This window comes from Schistocerca americana, chromosome 5 (genome assembly GCF_021461395.2).
Source record: "Schistocerca americana isolate TAMUIC-IGC-003095 chromosome 5, iqSchAmer2.1, whole genome shotgun sequence".
Classification (NCBI taxonomy): Eukaryota; Metazoa; Arthropoda; class Insecta; order Orthoptera; family Acrididae; genus Schistocerca; species Schistocerca americana.
In genome coordinates this window covers 437,764,599-437,784,330 of record NC_060123.1, presented here as the reverse complement: position 1 = coordinate 437,784,330, position 19,732 = coordinate 437,764,599, and the positions used below count along the sequence as shown (strand labels likewise).

General features: G+C 42.9%; 1 pseudogene; it reads left to right on the top strand.

The window, feature by feature from the left end:
* The first annotated feature begins 240 nt into the window (after window positions 1–240).
* On the top strand, window positions 241–359 carry LOC124617073 (annotated as a pseudogene).
* The last annotated feature ends 19,373 nt before the right edge of the window (window positions 360–19,732 follow it).

Sequence of the window (19,732 nt, the reverse complement as noted above, 5' to 3'; positions counted from 1 at the left end):
GTAGATTAAAAAAATGGTTCAAATGGCTCTGAGCACTGTGGGACTTAACATCTATGGTCATCAGTCCCCTAGAACTTAGAACTACTTAAACCTATCTAACCTAAGGACATCACACAACAACCAATCATTAGGAGGCAGAGAAAATCCCTGACCCCGCCGGGAATCGAACCCGGGCGCGGGAAGCGAGAACGCTACCGCACGACCACGAGCTGCGGACAAAGGTAGATTACTTTGGTACCTACCAACGGCCTTGCCGCAGTTGTAACACCGGTTCCCGTCAGATCACCGAAGTTAAGCACTGGTGGGCTTGGTTAGCACTTGGGTGTGTCACCGCCCAAGACTGACGAGTGCTGTTGGCGAGCGGGGTGCACTCAGCTCTTGTGAGGCCAGTTGAAGACATGCGCGGAAAAACTGGCTAACACTCAAACGTAAAAACTTAGAAATAAGTTTTTTTTATAATGCAGGACCACACTCATAATATATTTATTTAAATTCAGTACCGCCATAAGACTGTTGTTTGTTTACAGTGTTACATTTACGCTTACACAATCATGACTACGGCTGCTTTGCCATTATCCAGCCAACTGCCTTGTTCCATTATTGAGATGGTGTACTCAGTAATGAAACAAACCGGTAGGCGCTGCCAGAAATATCGACTCAGACAATGTGTCTAATAGTGTGTTTTAATACGACAGTATGCCACCTTACACTTGTAAAAAAACACTTGATAATGGCACTTTGAAGCCGAAATCATTATTGTGTAAGTGTAAATGTAACACTGTTAATAAACAACAGTTTAATGACGGTACTGACTTTAAAGAAAGTTAGAAATAAGTGTTGCCTTTTGTTTCTGGGTACGGGAACTATCAAAATTGACATTGGTCTCACCCTTAAATATCCTAATGTGATGTCTAGGGGTGAGACCAATGTCAGTTTTGATAGTTCCCGTACCCAGCAACAGATGCTAACACTTATCTCTAGGCTTCTACATTCGAGGGTTAGACCGTTTTTCCGTGCGTGTTTTCCGTTGAGGAGCTACTTGGTTGAGAAGTAGTGGAACTGGTCACGAAAACTGACAACGGTCGAGAGAGCGGTGTGCTGACCCATTCGAATCCGCATCTGGTGACTTGGCGGTCGGTCGGTACTGCTGGGCCTTCAAGGCCTATTCGGATGGTGTTCTACTTTGGCACCTAAACGGTAAGCATATCTCAATTGTCTGTGCAAAGTACATCTGTTTGCGTTATTAATAGGCCCTTTCAGTTGTTATTCTTGTAGTCCCCAGTCCAGAGACTGCTTTGATGCAGCTCTCCAAGCTACTCTTTCCTATGCAATCTTCTTCATCTCCGAGTAACTACTGCAACCTACATCCTTCTGAATCTGCTTAGTATATTCCTCTTGGTCTCCCTCTAGGATTTTCACCCTCCACGCTTCCCTCCATCACTAAGTTGGTGATCCCTTGATGCCGCAGAACGTGTCCTTTTAACATATCCCTTCTTCTAGTCAAGTTGTGCCACAAATTCCTCTTCTCCCCGATTCTATTCAGTACCTCCTCATTAGTGACGTGGTCTACCCATCCAATCTTCAACATTCTTCTGCAGCACCACATTTCGAAAGCTTCTATTCTCTTCTTGTCTAAACTATTTACCGTCCATGTTTCACATTCATACATGGCTACACTCCATACAAATATTTTAGAAAAGACTTCCTGACACTTAAATCTATACTCGATGTTAACAAATTTCTCTTCTTCAGAAACAATTTTCTTGCCATTGTTAGTCTATATTTTATATCCTCTCTACTTCGACAATCATCAGTTATTTTGCTCCCCAAATAGCAGAACTCATCTACTACTTTAAGTGTCTCATTTCCTAATCCAATTCCCTTAGCATCACCTAATTTAATTCGACAACGTTCCATTATCCTCGTTTTGCTTTCGTTGATGTTCATCTTATATCCGCCTTTCAAGACTGTCAATTCCATTCAACTGTTCTTCCAGGTCCTTTGCTGTCTCTGACGGAATTACAATGTTTTTTATTTCTTCTCCATAGATTATAATTCCTACTCCAAATTTTTCTTTTGTTTCCTTCACTGCTTGCTCAATATACATATTGAATACCATCGGTGATAGGCTACAACCCTGTCTTACTCCATTCCCAACCGCTGCTTCCCTTTCATGCCCCTCGATTCTTATAACTGCCATCTGGTTCTTGTACAAATGGCAAATAGCCTTTCGCTCCCTGTATTTGACCCCTGCTACTTTCAGAATTTGAAAGAGAGTATTCCAGTCAACCTTTTCAAAAGCTTTCTCCAAGTCTACAAATGCTAGACACGTAGGTTTGTCTTTCCTTAACCTATCTTCTAAGGTAAGTCGTAGGGTCAGTACTGCCTCACGTGTTCCAACATTTCTTCGGAATCCGAACTGATCTTTCCCAAGATCGGCTTCTACCAGCATTTCCATTCGTCTGTAAAGAATTCGTGTAAGCATTTTGCAGACGCGACTTATTAAACTGAGAGTTCGGTAATTTTGCACACCTGTCAATCAACACCTGCTTTCTCTGTCAGTATGGATGCCATTTTTTTGATTCAGCGATTTGAAATTGCATCTTCATATTATTAAATTAGGGATATCCAACGAACTGTGAAGTAAAGCCAGAAGGTAGTCACAAACATATTTTATTCATACTCCCATAATATGTAAAGCGTAGTCCAGGGCCAATACACGACTAGATCAAAGTGAGAATCTTCCCAGATCCAACCTCAAATTGCAGGTACAACCAAATTTTAGAGCTTAGCTCCGCACCAAGATAATTTTCGTCGCTCCAGTTTGTCATATTATTGGACGACAAGCTAGCTGGAATACATAATTTGTGTATCTTTGACGGCATAGCCTTTGAGAAGTTTCCAGTCCTGAAGAGCACATATTTTCAATCTTGAAGTGTTACCCATTTTCCCCTCTCTCCTAACGAAGATAACCGTATTTTCACTTTTTTGACTCATGTGCTGGGTATCAAGTATACATGTATAGAACTGCAGTTAACATGGCTGCGTTCTTTCGAGTGTAGCTCTGACTTGTAAAGCATATTATGGCACGGCTCTGTAAAGGTTTGCATCCCTCTTCACTGCTGATCAGTGCCGCAACCACTGCCACAGAATGACAACTAATAAATCCCAAGATACATGGTGAATGCTAAAGGTGCAGTATTTCTCGCCACGGTCAGCAATGTCAAATCTGCAGCTTAGTGGAGTCGTAGACAGTGATCTTCAGACAATTTTGTAATGAATGAAATGGTTGTACCCAGATTCAATAAGAGCAAGTGCACCATCTTGCCCCCTCCCCCCCCCCCCTTCCCCCTTTGCAGTTGCTTTAGGTTGCAATAAAAATCCAGCCGGGAAAACGCACCCATTTACTGGCTGATCGTATCTGCTGTAAAAACAGCCGGTCTGAGTGGCCGAGCGGTTCTAGGCACTTCAGTCTAGAACCGCGCGACCACTACGGTCGCAGGTTCGAATCCTGCCTCGGGCATAGATGAGTGTGATGTCTTTAGGTTAGTTAGGTTTAAGTAGTTCTAAGTTCTAGGGGGCTGGTGACCTCCGATGTTAAGTCCCATAGTGCTCACAGCCATTTGAACCGTTTTGTAAACAACAAATCTGACGCAATGCGTGACTGCACAGCCACAGGGAGTTGAGTAATGAGAGACAGATAGGGAAAGACCATCCATTCTGGAAAAAAATCTACAGAAAGACTAACTTTCTAAAACTTCCAGAATGAGATTTTCACTCTGCAGCGGAGTGTGCGCTGATATGAAACTTCCTGGCAGATTAAAACTGTGTGCCCGACCGAGACTCGAACTCGGGACCTTTGCCTTTCGCGGGCAAGTGCTCTACCAACTGAGCTACCGAAGCACGACTCACGCCCGGTACTCACAGCTTTACTTCTGCCAGTACCTCGTCTCCCACCTTCCAAACTTTACAGAAGCTCTCCTGCGAACCTTGCAGAACTAGCACTCCTGAAAGAAAGGATATGCACTTGCCCGCGAAAGGCAAAGGTCCCGAGTTCGAGTCTCGGTCGGGCACACAGTTTTAATCTGCCAGGAAGTTTCATATCAGCGCACACTCCGCTGCAGAGTGAAAATCTCATTCTGGAAACATCCCCCAGGCTGTGGCTAAGCCATGTCTCCGCAATATCCTTTCTTTCAGGAGTGCTAGTTCTGCAAGGTTCGCAGGAGAGCTTCTGTAAAGTTTGTAAGGTAGGAGACGAGGTACTGGCAGAAGTAAAGCTGTAAGTATCGTGCCTGAGTCGTGCTTCGGTAGCTCAGTTGGTAGAGCACTTGCCCGCGAAAGGCAAAGGTCCCGAGTTCGAGTCTCGGTCGGGCACACAGTTTTAATCTGCCAGGAAGTTTCTAAAACTTACTGAAAAAACAGTATTGCCCTCATTTACACATTTTCACGCACGTAGTCTACCAAGGTGTGTTCAAAATCATAGAGCTAAGCGAAATGCTAATGGTAGTGAGTGCAGACAACGAGTTCGGCTTGTGTAAATCACGACGTTGTTAAAGTTATTTGTTGCTGTTGTTGTTGTTGTTGTTGTTGTCTTCAGTTCTGAAACTGGTTTGATGTAGCTCTCCATGCTACTCTATCCTGTGCAAGCTTCTTCATCTCCCAGTACGTACTGCAGCCTACATCCTTCTGAATCTGCTTAGCGTATTCATCTCTTGGTCTCCGTCTACGATTTTTACCCTCCACGCTGCCCTCCAGTACTCAATTGGTGATCCCTTGATGCCTCAGAACATGTCCTACCGGCCGATCCCTTCTTCTAGTCAAGTTGTGCCACAAACTCCTCTTTTGCCCAATTCTATTCAATACCTCCTCATTAGTTATGTGATCTAGCCATCTAATCTTCAGCATTCTTCTGTAGCACCACATTTCGAAAGCTTCTATTCTCTTCTTGTCCAAACTAGTTATCGTCCATGTTTCACTTCCATACATGGCTACACCCCATACAAATACTTTCAGAAACGACTTCCTGACACTTTAATCTATACTCGAGGTTAACAAATTTCTCTTCTTCGGAAACGCTTTCCTTGCCATTGCCAGTCTACATTTTATATCCTCTCTACTTCGACCATCATCAGTTATTTTGCTCCCCAAATAGCAAAACTCCTTCACTACTTTAAGTGTCTCGTTTCCTAATCTAATTCCCTCAGCATCACCCGACTTAATTCGACTACATTCCGTATACAGTAAACTTCCCTTCAACAGGAAAAATGAAATAAGTAATGTACCTGTACAGGTATTAAGAAGGAAACTTAAAAAATTTCTCATAGATCAAGCTTTATATAAAATGAATAAATTCTTAGCGTTATGAGGCATCCCTCAGTGTGCAAGATTAGAAGAAACCACTTACGGAAAAAAACACTGTTAAAAGAAGAAATATGATAATTTCATTTATGTCGTGAAGATAAAATGTTGCATTTTAATTATGATAACAAAAAAGTAAATTTATTTCTTTTTAAGCATTCACTTAAACTTGTGTCAGTAAATTGCAGGATGTAGTAATATGTGCAACCAATTGTTCTTATAAAATAGGTAAAACTGTATAGACGCGACACCTACAATGCTCAGTTAATATTGTATCCTTTCGCTTGACGTGTCCTAAATTAAATTTTGGCACACTACTTGTACACATGCAATCTACAGCATTAAAAAAGGTGTCAAACCAAATCGCTCCCCTCGGAATAGAACCCTGCATACGAACTTTTGGACACAAGTGGATGAGATGGGCTTTACAAATATGTCTGTCACAGTTTCCACAGAAGGGCGTCTTATTGTCATTATTTGGTGCTCAGGATCTACAGCGTACGCGTTTTACAATTTTTCTTTTTCCGTTGCGTTCTCCAAGACTACGATAAGCAGTATTTTTATGTTTTTGGATATATTTGGCAATCCTGGTGATTCGTCGGAACTCGTAAGTTGTGTTATTGATCGATAGTTGCTTTATGAGTAATTATCCAATATTCTATTCAATAGTCTATTCTAATAATAGGCTCCTAGTTTTCAATTTGATTGCGTTCGAACTGGGATCTACTGAACCGAAGCTGCCAAAACTGCGCTTTTAGTATGTATATGAAAGTCCATTGTAGCAAAATGTCCATGGTTTATCCTATAATTTTCTGGGTTACTTGGACTGTGCTATTTGGATGAACAATAACAATAATTTCTACTTCAGCGTTAGTGATTTGTTTGTCGTCGAGAGTATTCAGCAACTGTTACAACAGCTGGGTAACACACGAAACACACTGCTAGTGGATTTCATGTGGAAAATAATGCAAAACAAGTCATTTTCTGGTAATATATGCATTATTTATTGAAATAATGAGCAACTGGTTGCTAATTATTTCAGTAAATACAATTACAGTTGCTGAATTTGGGTAAAATACTAAACAAGCATTATTATAGTAAATGAAACCCTTGACAACATACAAGCACGACAAGGTAGTAAATACCACAAAAGATACTAATCTCACATGATAAAGTAAACAGATGTCTTTTTGGTTCATATTAACACTACATACGTAATAGTGACCATTTTGGACAAAACTATTTAAGCAAGTAGAGTTACTTTGTCACAAACAGCTTTGCAATACGAGCGTATTTCACAAACGTTTTTCGCGTTATACAAAAGGTAATAATGAGAGAATATTGTTTTAGGTTCATACAGACCCGAACAGAACTGCAGGAGTGAGGATAAATGGTTCAAATGGCTCTGAGCACTATGGGACTCAACTGCTGTGGTCATAAGTCCCCTAGAACTTAGAACTACTTAAACCTAACTAACCTAAGGACAGCACACAACACCCAGCCATCACGAGGCAGAGAAAATCCCCGCCGGGAATCGAACCCGGGAACCCGGGCGTGGGAAGCGAGAACGCTACCGCACGACCACGAGATGCGGGCGGAGTGAGGATAGAAAGACCTGTTAAAATCCGTCTGAGATTTATTTCCAGTATCAGACTCACCGTCGTAGCCGAGGCCACTAACGTAAAATTGTCCAGGACACTCGACATCGACTCGGAGACAGCAAGTTCGAATCCTGAGGGTGTAAGAAATCACCATCGCCAATCCTTTGTGTGTAACGGGAGGAGAGGTGGTGACGTACAGTTCATAGTCACCAGACATGGTAACCTCTCCGCAGTTTCTCGTGGAGTGCGGGCACTAATGATGCTGATCCATCCATCGGTTGGTCGGCAGCCCATTTGGTACTATTCAAGAGGAGCAGTTTACGTCTCTAAAACTACAAATCCGTAATACCAGTGCTAAAACGGCAGCCGGTACCAGCTAAGTTGCGTATCTAACGGCTTCCTGGGACAACAAAAATTTGATTTTCAGTATTTCATATAATTATTGACCAGATTTAAAATGCTGTCATAATCTGCTCACTAAGAGCTACAGTCTTACGTTGAAGGTTTAACACATTAAGCGTTGTATTAAAGTTACGAACTGTGTATATGTCTCGAAATAGAGTAACTCACAGCGCGCAATTACCCAGACTATTCATACAGTACTTCTGAATGAGAGCACTCAGCAACTATCAACAAACTTAACACAATTTCAAATACAGGGCTATTACAAATGATTGAAGCGATTTCATAAATTCACTGTAGCTCCATTCATTGACATATGGTCAAGACACACTACAGATACGTAGAAAAACTCATAAAGTTTTGTTCGGCTGAAGCCGCACTTCAGGTTTCTGCCGCCAGAGCGCTCGAGAGCGCAGTGAGACAAAATGGCGACAGGAGCCGAGAAAGCGTATGTCGTGCTTGAAATGCACTCACATCAGTCAATCATAACAGTGCAACGACACTTCAGGACGAAGTTCAACAAAGATCCACCAACTGCTAACTCCATTCGGCGATGGTATGCGCAGTTTAAAGCTTCTGGATGCCTCTGTAAGGGGAAAACTGATGGATCGGTCGTGGTGGAGACCATGATCAGCAATTCATGTCATGGACTCCACGCTCTCCCGACTTAACCCCATGCGATTTCTTTCTGTGGGGTTATGTGAAAGATTCAGTGTTTAAACCTCCTCTACCAAGAAACGTGCCAGAACTGCGAGCTCGAATCAACGATGCTTTCGAACTCATTGATGGGGACATGCTGCGCCAAGTGTGGGAGGAACTTGATTATCGGCTTGATGTCTGCCGAATCACTAAAGGGGCACATATCGAACATTTGTGAATGCCTAAAAAAACTTTTTGAGTTTTTGTATGTGTGTGCAAAGCATTGTGAAAATATCTCAAATAATAAAGTTATTGTAGAGCTGTGAAATCGCTTCAATCATTTGCAATAACCCTGTATTATCGAAACCTTTTTTCGCCGACACTCTCCACAAAATATCGGAAGGACAGAAGTTTATCGCTTAGGCCGGACATCTGTTCATTGCAATGTGGAATGTAACCGTTTGGAGCGCTGGCGTCGCTACTGCAATTTGAAGTACAACGTACTTCGACTATCGGGGATTGGGTGGAGGGGGGGGGGGGGGGGGGAGGGGCGGAGTGTGAGCGAGGGGCACAGTGCATGCTGTTAACTGTGTGTTGATGGGCCGGTGGACTATGCTGTAGGCGACTTCATGTTCACAACCGCCGCTACAGCCATCCACCTCTACATCTGCAAACTTTAAAGCAGCTTTTCAGCAAGACGGAATAGAGGTCGTGGTCACACTCTAAAATAAAAAATTCTTTCGTAGCTTTCCATTCTACTTTGTCTATTTTTGAACTCTGGATGCCACTGTTTCCTACTTTTTACTATCTTTGTAGTTATTGGAACACTAATTCCATTAATTAAATTATTAAAAAACAAAAATAGTTCTTATGGCCCATACAATGCACTGAACATTAAATACCTGTACATATTCCCCCTTCACAGCTTTATAAATCGTTTCACACGTTTCTGGAATTCTTTTGGTTTATGCGCAATTTGATATTCGAGTGCTGTGTTGTAAACTACAGTGGCTCTCTCCTGTATCAAGAAATCCCAGTGTCACAGTTTGCCTGTTTTCTGCGGGTATAGCACTTCTCAAGAGACTATTCTGTCTTGTAATACGAGGAGCCACTTTATTGAGCAAATACTGAAATACACTCTCATCCATTCGTAAGTAATTTATATATGACTTGACGTCCTCCACTCGCAGCTCTCGTAACAAATTTTGCTGAATGCTTTCACTGTCTTGACGTAATACCTATGGCTTCAACCAAGTATGTTTCCTTTTTTTCCCGCCGCTTTTATTCCAAATACACACACAATGCAATTGTGGTCCTAGCGACTGCAGTGCATAACAACAAGTTGTTATCCGCCGTCTTGAAATTTGACGAAAAATATGACGGCAGTGTAATACCCCTTTTGAGCACCACGTCACAGATCTTTGTCAAAGAAATTTGACGAATATTTGATCACATTTCTTTCTCAAATAATGGTTGACGATGTCCTAGAGAAAAGAATCCCAGGGTTGCTTTGTGGCACTAACTGTATGGGGAAGTGCATTTTCATGCAACAAGCACACTACCTTCAGTAACATTATCCGTCTTTTGTTCTATGTCGCCCTCCGTAGCGTTTCACAGAGCCGAGCAGCATTGATTCCCCCTGGGGCAAAATTTCAATGAGGAAAATACTTTTACGGTTTCAAAAGGCAGCGGCCGTGATTTTTTGGGCCGGAATAACGGTTTATATTTTTGTTTTTTGCTGAAGGTGAGGATGGATATAGCCAATAAATGTCTTTTTGTCTCAGGGATATAGTGGATCACCCACCTTCCGTCGCCGGTCACAACAGAGTCAAGGAACTGTTCACCTTCCAGTTCCAAGCGCTTGAGAAATTCAGTGAAGATGCGAATCTGTTAGTTTCGTGTTCAGCTGTGAACTGTTTTTGCTATCATCCTCGCACACAGTTTCCTAAAACCAAGTGTTCCATTAAAGATTTCACCGAGCGAGGTGGCGCAGTGGTTAGCACACTGGACTCGCATTCGGGAGGACGACGGTTCAATCCCGTCTCCAACCATCCTGATTTAGGTTTTCCGTGATTTCCCTACATCGTTTCAGGCAAATGCCGGGATGGTTCCTTTGAAAGGGCACGGCCGATTTCCTTCCCAATCCTTCCCTAACCCGAGCTTGGGCTCCGTCTCTAATGACCTCGTTGTCGACGGGACGTTAAACACTAACCACCTACCCCCTACCCATTAATGATTTCATGCAAAAGAGATCTGGAGATTTCACGAAAATGTTTAAATTTATTTCTTCTTTACTTACAGCTCTATTCGCTATACATTTTGCAGACAGTATCCGTGTATGCTATTGAATGTACCTCCAAAATTATGTAGTTTTGTGTCATATCACGGTAGATGACGTCATAAACATTTACTTGCATGAAAAATTAGAGCTTTGCATCTTCAACGTGCTTGAAGACCAATATTTAACAGATTAACTCTTTTGTAAGATAATCAGACGTCTGAAGCTGTTTTATAAGTGGAAGTTAGATTCCATGAGGAATCGGGTACAGTATTACCCAAAAGAGAAAGATTTTGGCTCTCTCATATTTGTTTAAATAGGTAAGAAACCAAGCAAAAGACAAATCTAATTGGAAACGACAAACAGCCCCCTGGATGGAGGCTGTGTGTTCTCACCACCAAAAAGCTATAAAAATTTATTACACTAGTGGCCATTAAAATTGCTACAGCAAGAAGAAATGCAGATAATAAACGGGTATTCACTGGACAAATATATTATACTAGAACTGACATGTGATTCCATTTTCACGCAGTTTGGGTGCATAGATCTTGAGAAATCAGTACCCAGAACAACCACCTCTGGCCGTAATTACGGCCTTGATACGCCTGGGCACAGAGTCAAACACAGCTTGGATGGCGTGTACAGGTACAGCTGCTCATGCAGCTTCAACACGATACCACAGTTCATGAAGAGTAGTGACTGGCGTATTGTGACGAGCCACTTGCTCGGCCACCATTGACCAGAGGTTTTCAGTTGGTGAGAGATCTGGAGAATGCGCTGGCCAGGGCAGCAGTCGAACATTTTCTGTGTCCAGAAAGGCCCGTACAGGACCTACAACATGCGGTCGTGCATTATCCTGCTGAAATGTAGGGTTTCGCAGAGGTCGAATGAAGGGTAGAGCCACGGGTCGTAATACATCTGAAATGTAACGTCCACTGTTCAAAGTGCCGTCAACGCGAACAAGAGGTGACCGAGACGTGTAACCAATGGCACCCCATACCATCACGCCGGGTGATACGCCAGTATGGCGATGACGAATACACACTACCAATGTGTGTTTACCGCGATGTCGCCAAACACGGATGCGACCATCATGATGCTGTAAACAGAACCTGGATTCATATGAGAAAAATGACGTTTTTCCATTCGTGCACCCAGGTTCGTCGTTGAGTACACCATCACAGGCGCTCCTGTCTGTGATGCAGCGTCAAGGGTAACCGCAGCCATGGTCTCCAAGCTGATAGTCCACGTTGCTGCAAACGTCGACGAACTGTTCGTGCAGATGGTTGTTGTCTTGCAAACGTCCCCATCTGTTAACTCAGGGATCGAGACGTGGCTGCACGTCCGTTACAGCCATGCGGATAAGATGCCCGTCATCTCGACTGCTAGTGATACGAGGCCGTTGAGATCAAGCACGGCGTTCCGTATTAACCTCCTGAACCCACCGATTCCATATTCTGGTAACAGTCATTGGATCTCGACCAGCGCAAGCAGCAATGCCGCGATACGATAAACCACAATCGCGATAGGCTACAATCCGACTTTTATCAAAGTCGGAAACGTGATGGCACGCATTTCTTCTCCTTACGCGAGGCATCACAACAACGTTTCACCAGGCAACGCACGTCAACTGCTGTTTGTGTATGAGAAATCGGTTGAAAACTTTCCTAATGTCTGCACGTTGTAGGTGTCGCCACCGGCGCCAACCTTGTGTGAATGCTCTGAAAAGCTAATCATTTGCATATCACAGCATCTTCTTACTGTCGGTTAAATTTGGCGTCTGTAGCACGTCATCTTCGTGCTGTAGCAATTTTAATGGCCGGTAGTGTACGTTTAGACATCACTCGTTTCACTGGTAGAAAGTCTCGCGTTCCGTCTTTGCGCCGAACAACGTTCCGTGAACCCTAAACAAACACAATTACTGTTGAGATCCCAGAAAATATACTATGCTAACATTATACCCTTGAATGTTTGACGTCTCACGGCTGAATTTCAAAATCATAACCCTCTCTTTCATTCAAGTTAGTCCTTTCTTATTAATACGTGGTGCCGTTGGCGGCATTAGCTTCCCTGTATTCATTTATGGTCTCTGCGATCGACTCTGTATCGCCTGGCCGCGGTTTTCCTCTTTGGTCGCTTTTCGACTATTTAAGCGCACGACGCTGTGGGGAGAGGGCTGGTTTTGATTGGTTGTTTGGCGCTCCAGTGTCCAGTGTAATTGTCGGCAGTCGCTCTTTGCGCATGCTCTGCCTGTTTCTGTCACGTAGGCAGTGGGGCTATGGACGGAGACGTGCATGCGGTCGGCGAGTGGATTGAGCTGATTTGGTGGAAGAGACCAAACAGCGAGGCCATCGGTCTCATCGGATTAGGGAAGGATGGGGAAGAAATTCGGCCATGTCCAGGATATCCCGGCATTTGCCTGAAGCGATTTACGGAAGTCAAGGAAAATCTAAATCGGGATGGCTGGACGCGGGACTGAAACGCGGCCTCCCGAATACAAGTCCAGTTTGCTAATCACTGCGCCACCTCGCTCGTTGGGCGGCGAGGGTGTACGGCGTCCAGTGAGAGGCCGGCTGTCTCGTCTGTGCTGCTAAACGACGTGAGGGAATGCGAGAAGTTTAATATTAATGTGTTACTTTTACCAGAAGAAGATAATCATGGATTTGTATTGTGTTTCAAATAGCGACTCTTTTTGCTGATTAAGTTCTGGTCCGTCAGTGATGAAATTGTAAGCCAGAGGAAGGGTAGAACCAGTGGCATAATTATAAACTTCGTTATTTGCAGCGTGATTGTACTGTGAACATTTTAATTATTAATTTACAAAAGCGAATAGCGACAGCCTTGTCGCAATGCAGCTAATGTTGTCTGGAGTGCTGTTATGTATAGTATGCTGCAGAACCGTGGCATCGAGAAGAAGCGCACATAACTTCGTTCTGCCCCATATGTGCGTGTGTGATCGAAAAATTTTGTGGGAGTAATTTGTGTACATCACTATTTCATGAACGAAGCGCTCAATGTGAATGCCTTGTCGGCCCCATGTGTCCGTATTCCTGTTCTGAAATTTTTTTAATGTTTCAAGGATTATGTTACTCTGCATACTGCCCAGTTGCTGTGTGGTTTTATGTTGTTGTTTCGGTGGTATAATCAGCGGTGCGCGTCGTCCGTTGTAGCTGGTCGTTTAACTCCGGTACGACGCCTTGGCGGCGGCCAGTTTGAAATGTAACCGATAGCGCGGTCACTGTGTTTATCAGTAGACTCTAGTTCTTCGGCGAAATTTTACAGAAAATAGGAAAAGTAAAAGAATGGATATCATGGAAGAAATGGAAATTTTCATACATAACACAAAGCATGGAGATAACGTCCTTAATGAAATAACCGAATTCAAAAACTCAAAATTCTTCAACAGTTTTAAGCCAGTTCTAACTCAATAGATTCAAGACATGTCAATGTAAATAATTGACTACAAATCTGTCAGTACCAAGAATATCGATAAAAAACCTCGATAATCGATACAGACTCACATGCCATACAGTCCGCCATCTTGCGTTGTGTGTATAACATCGAAGAAATTTGTGCAGTGAATTACGTTGGCAATCAGTGACAAAATATAATGTGCAATAGTGTAATGACAATCAACAGCTCCGCTATTACACAAGTGATGCAAGTGAAGCAGCAAGATGATGAAATTGTAAGTGATCAACTGTCATATAAAAGCTTTTCACACTATTTTCGCAACACATAACTGATTTAAATCTATCTGCATCCTATACAGGCTGTGATGTCCATAGTCAACCACAAACAAGAAAACCAGCAGAAGACATAACTGATTTCTGGTCATACACTGCCCCCCCTCCTTCCCCCCAAATGCCACACCAGCAGCTACAGTAAAAAACAATGGACAAAGTGTTCTAGATTAATCTAGTTTAAGACTGTTTATTTTTAATTAACTTTTGTCTATATATGTATGTATGTATGTATGTATAAACACCTGAAGATGAACAGACATGTTCGAAACGCGTTGCATTATGTTAGATTAAGCATAAAATAAAAAGTAACTAGTAGCAGAAACTGAAATAAATAATTAAACCATTCACTCTTTGTATGGTTCTCAAAATTTATGTAAAGAGGATTTTAAAATTAATTATTGTTTGGTGTGGGCTTTCAAAGCCGTAGACATTATGTCTGTTTATTAATGTTTCAAATTCTACCGCAATTATGAATATTATTATGGAGTTTTTTGTTAAATAAAATCTGTTGGAAATTACAAGCCAGAGTATGTGTTTAATTGACAATTATTGCTTTGTCTCTAGTGAGTTGTATCCTTGAGAGAGTGTCCCAGGGATCACTTATACATGTAAATTGGTTGTTCTTTCGGATTAATTGATATACAGTTGGGCACTGCAAATAATTCAATCGTGGTCGCAAAGGTCGGTTGTAAATGCTCAGATTAGTTTCAGAAATCGCGTCATTGTCCATCATGAACACGTGCCTCAAAGAAATCTGTCTTTTCACAATAACTGACGATATAGGCTATGCATGAGCACATAGGATACGCTTACAATGTCAAAAAGGGTGTCTAAAAGTTTCGTAGAACAAAATACTAATTTAATTTCTTAACACACGTGCCCAGCAAGTTTCATTCCTTTTTTTCAGTTTGTTCAGATACGTACGTTTTGTCATAAGTTACTACCCAGTACACTCACTGGTGACGGCGGTTATTTCCTCATTTGATGCATCTTTCGTCCCGGCAAGCCAAATGTTCAAGTTGGAGAAAACAGGAGGAACCAACATGACCTAAATCTGGAGCATAAGACGTATAAGGCACTAATTCGAAGCCCATTTTTACTGTCGTCACTGATTGGGTGGGGGCCGATTCATTGTCATGCCGGAAGAGCACTTTTTCTGTGCCAGTTTTAGTGTCTTTTGGTTCAACTTACAATGCAGACGATTTAACAACGAAGCGTAACACCGCAGCAGTTCTGCCTTTTCCAAGTATTCTCTGAACATAATCTATTTCTGCATTTCGTGAGCAACTTCACGGTCAACCGCGGTGGATATTATAACTAACCCCCTCTCCTCCTTTTCCACTGTTTCATTCGCAAATGGCACACGGGAAGACGGACTGCCGGTAAGAGACAGTATCAGTTAGAACTCACCGGATTTGATGGACGTGGTCATTTCGCGAGATGTGCATAGGAAGAAGTAACACGCTACTTGACTAGGCCTGGAAAGTACCGGGTGATCAAAAAGTCAATATAAATTTGAAAACTTAGTAAACCACGGAGTAATGTAGATAGAGAGGTAAAAATTGAAACACATGTTTGGAATGACATGGGGTTTTATTAGAACAAAAAAAAAAGTTTACAGAATGTCCGACAGATGGCGTTGGACAGCAAAATGTCAGTGACTACGCATGACAATCGTGTATAAAACGAGCTGTAATGAGAGAGAGAATCAGATGCGCCATGTTGAAATTACCTGAAAAGGCGCTTTTAGTCAAGCTGTATTATCAGAATGGGGAATGTGCTAGTTCAGCGTTACGATCCTATCCCCATAGGAAGGGGATTCGAACAGGTAAAGGTCCGTTGACAATTGCAGCTCTGGCGAGAATGATTTCGAAGTTCGAAGCCACGGGTTGTTTAGACGATAGACCCCGTAATGGCCGACCGAGCACAAGGCGTAATGCTGCTGAGACAGTTCAGGAAGAAATGGAGACTGTAGCGGGTTCGTCTACGCACGAGGAAGTCGGCGCTCGTGCAGTCGCACGTCGCACCGGAATTCCATACACTACTGTTTGGTTGGCACTTAGACGTACCCTCCGATGCTATCCACCCCATATTGCTAGACGCGTGAAAGATGTCTTGCGCGCGTCGTTTGCTCAGCCGCCACTTCCGTCATACTTGGCCTCCCAGGTCCCCAGCGGAGATCATTTGCGGTGTGGGCGTTTCAAAAGATGGTGGAAGATGACGATTGGTTGAGGAACGTATTGTGGACCGACGAAACTCATTTCACGCTCCGAGGGTCTGTCAACGCCCACAACTGCAGAATTTGGGCTACCAAAAACCCTAGAACTGTCGTGGAAACTCCATTGCACGACGAGAAAGTCACGGTATGGGTTGGATTTGCCACATCTACCGTTATCGGGCCTTTTTTCTTCGAGGAAATGCGTGATTCTGGTTTTGTAACTGCTACCGTGACGGGTGAGAGGTACACCGATATGTTAAGAAATCGCATCATCCCCAGCCTGGCTGATAAACACCTGCTGGAACGTACGATGTTTATGCAGGATGGCGCTCCACCCCATATTGCTAGACGCGTGAAAGATCTCTTGCGCGCGTTGATTGTTGGTGATCGTGCGCTCAGCCGCCACTTCCGTCATGCTTGGCCTCCCACGTCCCCAGACCTCAGTCAGTGCGATTATTGGCTTTGGGGTTACCTGAAGTTGCAAGTGTATCGTGATCGACCGACATCTCTAGGGACGCTGAAAGACAACATCCGACGCCAATGCCTCACCATAACTCCGGACATACTTTACAGTGCTGTTCACAACATTATTCCTCGACTACAGCTATTGTTGAGGAATGATGGTGGACATACTGAGCATTTCCTGTAAAGAACATCATCTTTGCTTTGCCCCACTTTGTTATGCTAATTATTGCTATTCTCATCAGATGAAGCGCCATCTGTCGGACATTTTTTGAACTTTTGTATTTTTTTGGTTCTAATAAAACCCCATGTCATTCCAAGCATGTGCGTCAATTTACACCTCTCTATCTACATTATTCCGTGATTATTCAGTTTTCAAATTTATACTGACTTTCTGATCACCCGGTACACTCTCAAAAATTTAACGGTAAATCGGTCCGTGATACGCAACCCATCTCTTCAAGCATGTCCCACTGTTGTTCGATGAGAATCAGTTAGGCTACAGTGTTCATTCCTGCAAAATCTGACTGCAACATGAAAGCATTGAGTGGGCTGCATGTCTACTGCACAGATTTTCATAAAACGTACTTAGAACTGTCTCTGGCGACGTGTTTATCAGTGGATGCCATCGCCTCGGAACTTTCAAATTATGTTTCGGGCAGAGAGGGAAAACAAACCTGCAGAATTCCCTGTGGAGAGCGACCCAACAGATGTACATTACGTATCGCTATCTACGGTCTTCCCTTAACTAATGAGTTGTTATTTATTACAAAATTTTTATTTGTGGGACATCCATAGCTATTCTGCAACGTTTTCATGGTACACAAATCCGCCACAGTTGGAAAACACTTTATTGACCGAATTCAAGCATGACAGACGTCGCTATACACCACCACGGTTTCGGTGTCTTAGCCCCATCATCAGGTGTATGTGAAACCTGAAGTAAAACAACAGTCGTAGCCTACTCCATTACACAATTAAGAATTTTTAAAGTTAAACATTGCCATTTAGCAACTGAAAAACAGATAAAGCGATAGATCAATAGCCTTCCTAGCTCTAGTAGATCGTCACGTCCATGCCCTAATACCAGTAACTAATAGGCAATCATTTACGGTAAGTGTACCGTCAAATAACATCCCAAATTGTGGCGGCAAGGAACTCCAACTTTCAGTCATAGCCTGGGAAAATTCCTCTTGTTCTAAAATTGCCACCGGGAATGCATACAATCTATAACAATAAAGCCACCGTAAGACATTAGGTGAAAGTCACGCGCCAAACCAAAGTTAAAATAAATAGCGGCCCTGCGCTACAGAAAGCGCAAGTCAGCTTACAACCCGATACGACGAACCAAGCGAAAACCTACATTCGAGGTCAACATTTACTAACCGCTGATATAGTTCGCCTGGGTGACCTGTGCGGCTACGGTAAGCGGATTGAGCAGTAACGCTGTGGGCCGGATTCATGGTAAACACCGGTGAAGGGGGCGCATATCACAGCATGGAGAGGAACTTAGGTACAAGCACGTACGAAAGCCGAAAAACCGCAGAAGCAGTATAGGTAATGACCGAAAGTAAAGGTGACCTATCACAAGAGATATTCGCTTTAACAAAAATATAAGAAAACGCAACAGAACGAGGGCAAGAAAGCAACACACACATGACATGGAAAGCTAAAATAAATAATAGCGCCGGCCGTGGTGGCCGAGCGGTTCTAGGCGCTTCAGTCTGGAACCGCGCGACCGCTACGGTTGCAGGTTCGAATTATGCCTCGGGCATGGATGTGTGTGATGTCCTTAGGTTAGTTAGGTTTAAGTAGTTCTAAGTTCTAGAGACAGGCGAAATTCCCTCAGACTTCAAGAAGAATATAATAATTCCAATCCCAAAGAAAGTAAGTGTTGACAGAAGTGAAAATTACCGAATTATCATCTTAATAAGTCACAGCTGCAAAATAATAACGCGAATTCTTTACAGACGAATGGAAAAACTGGTAGAAGCCAACCTCGGGGAAGATCAGTTTGGATTCCGTAGAAGTGTTGGAACACGTGAGGCAAAACTGACCCTACGACTTATCTTAGAAGAAAGATCAAGGAAAGGCAAACCTACGTTTCTAGCATTTGTAGACTTAGAGAAAGCTTTTGACAATGTTGACTGGAATACTCTCTTTCAAATTCTGAAATTGGCAGGGGTAAAATACAGAGAGCGAAAGGCTATTTACAATTTGTACAGAAACCAGATGGCAGTGTTAAAAGAGTCGAGGGACATGAAAGGGAAGCAGTGGCTGGGAAGAGAGTGAGACAGGGTTGTAGCCTCTCCCCGATGCTATTCAATCTGTATATTGAGCAAGCAGTAAAGGAAACAAAAGAAAAGTTCGAAGTAGGTATTATAATCCATGGAGAACAAATAAAAACTTTGAGGTTCGCCGATGACATTGTAATTCCGTCAGAGACAGCAAAGGACCTGGAGGAGCAGTTGAACGGAATGGACAGTGTCTTGAAAGGAGGGTATAAGATGAACATCAACGAAAACAAAACGAGGATACCGTGCGGTTAAAGGCGCTGCAGTCTGGAGCCGCAAGACCGCTACGGTCGCAGGTTCGAATCCTGCCTCGGGCATGGATGTTTGTGATGTCTTTAGGTTAGTTATGTTTAACTAGTTCTAAGTTCTAGGGGACTAATGACCTCAGCAGTTGAGTCCCATAGTGCTCAGAGCCAAAACGAGGATAATGGAATGTAGTCGAATTAAGTCGGGTGATGCTGAGGGAATTAGATTAGGAAATGAGACACTTAAAGTAGTAAAGGAGTTTTGCTATATGGGGAGCAAAATAACTGATGATGGTCGAAGTAGAGAGGATATAAAATGTAGACTGGCAATAGCAAGGAAAGCGTTTCTGAAGAAGAGAAATTTGTTAACATCGAGTATTTATTTAAGTGTCAGGAATTCGTTTCTGAAAGTATTTGTATGGAGTGTAGCCATGTATGGAAGTGAAACGTGGACGATAAATAGTTTGGACAAGAAGAGAATAGAAGCTT